Below are 2,409 nucleotides of genomic sequence, written 5' to 3' on the forward strand. Positions count from 1 at the left end.
TTTTGTAGAAATTTCGACAGCACCTCCCCTAAAACTTGGACTTTTGCCACCCAATTCGGGTCCCAACTAAACCGTTTCTCATTCCTTTTCAACAGGTCAAAACCAGAAATCAATTCAAAGCAAGCTAAATCCAACAGTCGCCTCAGTGACATATCTCAAGAAAACCATTTCAAAATTGACTCAATATCAACCGATTTAACTCATTTCTAAAGCTTTAAAGAATCGGTTCAGCAATAAATCATTTATCAAAACCAAATCAATTAAAGCAACCCAGGCTGAATTTCAAGAGTATTCTATCTTTCACATCATCAAAATAATTGACTCAATTCAAACCAATCCTCAACGGATTAAACTCATATTTCAAATCTTTAAAGAATCAACGTCAGACATTACATTTCACAAAGCCGCACAACGATTCAGCCAAACCAACATCCGTAGTCATTCGAGTCAATCAAATAATACATAAGGCAGATACAATCACCAAATACACAATATCTCACATCAGTATCCATATGTAATAATTCCAACAATAAATTATAGTTTTCGGAAAGCGCCCCTACCTCAACGCAAAACCATAGCCCAACGCGTCACAGAGTCCTTTTCACCTCAACTCGAAATCACCAACAGCTTGAATCACAGCTTTGCTCAATTTCGCAGCAGCAGAAACAACCTTTACTCGCAATATGTGGCCCCATTAACTTAATCCTAAAGACATAAATATTGCGAAAACCTTAAAACACATCACGGGATATGAACGGGCAAGGTTTTGAGGCAAAGGTACTTACGGTAACTAAAGAATACTAACTGAACCAAAGGACAGAAGCTTCAGTAGTGGTTCCGATAGCCACAGAACCGCCCTTGGCAGCCGGAATCGCCGCGACTCAGCCTGCTCCGTTAGCAGTTCCCAGCGCCTATTCTCAACATCAGTGGTGACTCAGCAGCACAGGGCAAGCTAACAGAGATTCCAGCAACAGATAAAACAATCCAAAAACAAATACTAGTTGCAACAGCAATCTCCACACAACCATCAACTATCTTCAGAAATGGTAGCGGCAATGTCACTTACTATAACCATTAATTGAGCACAAACAGTTTTAATGACAGCCTCAAAGTAAGATTGAATTGGCAGAACTAGGAAGCAGAAATAGGGGAGAGCTTACCCAACACAGTGGTGGTTCTAATGGTGGTTTCCTGGGCGGCTCAAATACTGGCTCCCGATGGCAGAGGGTTCTGGTAACTCACCTCTAGTAGTGGCGAAGGAACATGTGGCGACAGTGAGAGGTAGTGGCGGAGCTGGCTTCTCTTCCATCGCGCTCTGTTCCTCCCGCACGGTTCTTTCCTTCTCGCCGGCGATAGTGACAGAGACAGCCCCCAGCCGCGGAGGCAACAAGGCCGGCTCAAATGCAGCAGAGCGCGATCCCCTCTCACCTGCGTCGTTCTCTACTCCACGGAGCTCGGCGGCGGTAGCAGTCCGAGGCGACGGCGACAGCACACAGCGGCGCGGTGGTCGGGCTCCCAGCTCGCCTCAGATCTCTCCCTCGTCTGCTCTGCTCCTGAACTCTCTCTCTCTCTCTGCGACGGGAAGACAGCGACAGCCCAGCACCCTCACGCGCGGCGGCCTGGCGATGGCTCCACGGGAGGACGATGACGCGATCGCGGCGGTGGAGCCCAGTACGCCGGCGCGGGTATTCCTCTCCTCCCTTCTTCCATTTCTCCGCGGTGGTTCACTGCTTCTGCTTTTCTTCGTGGGTTAAGGGACACAAACTGTGTGTGTTGAAGGAGGTGAGGCTGCGGCTACTAGGATGAAGGGAATTAGGATTTTATTTTTGAAACCTAGGGTTAGGGGCACTTTGGTAACTTTAATAAAATTAGGGTAATAGAGTAATTGAAACCCAAATTAAATCCAACACTAATCATATATAGGAAAATACTATTTTCTCATCAACTTTACAAATTATTTTTAATAAAATGCCCAAATCTAAAAATTAGAAATAATATAATTGATTTCTCTATTTTCCAAAACAGCAATATTAGCATATTAAAAATATTAATTATGCAATCCAAATCATATAAAAATCCTTATTATTTCACAATTACCAACTTTATGATTTGAATATAGAAAATAATCCAATAATTGTGAGATTGGATAATAATCATAACTTATCTCAAATCTAATAAATCAAAACTTGCCTTAATTATCTTTAATAAAATAATTTCTGAAATTAAGGCTATAAATAACCATATAATTTGAGACTTGATCATAAAAAGACTTTTCAAAGGTTCTGGGTCTTACACTTTACGCTTTTAGTTATCATGTGTGAACGCTCTGTGCTTTGTAAACCCGCTTTATGCGATTTTTTGAGCTTTTATTCTTTCATCGGGCTCCTAGTATTATTATTTCTTCCTATA

Source organism: Arachis ipaensis, chromosome B08 (assembly GCF_000816755.2).
Source record: "Arachis ipaensis cultivar K30076 chromosome B08, Araip1.1, whole genome shotgun sequence".
Taxonomy (NCBI): Eukaryota; Viridiplantae; Streptophyta; class Magnoliopsida; order Fabales; family Fabaceae; genus Arachis; species Arachis ipaensis.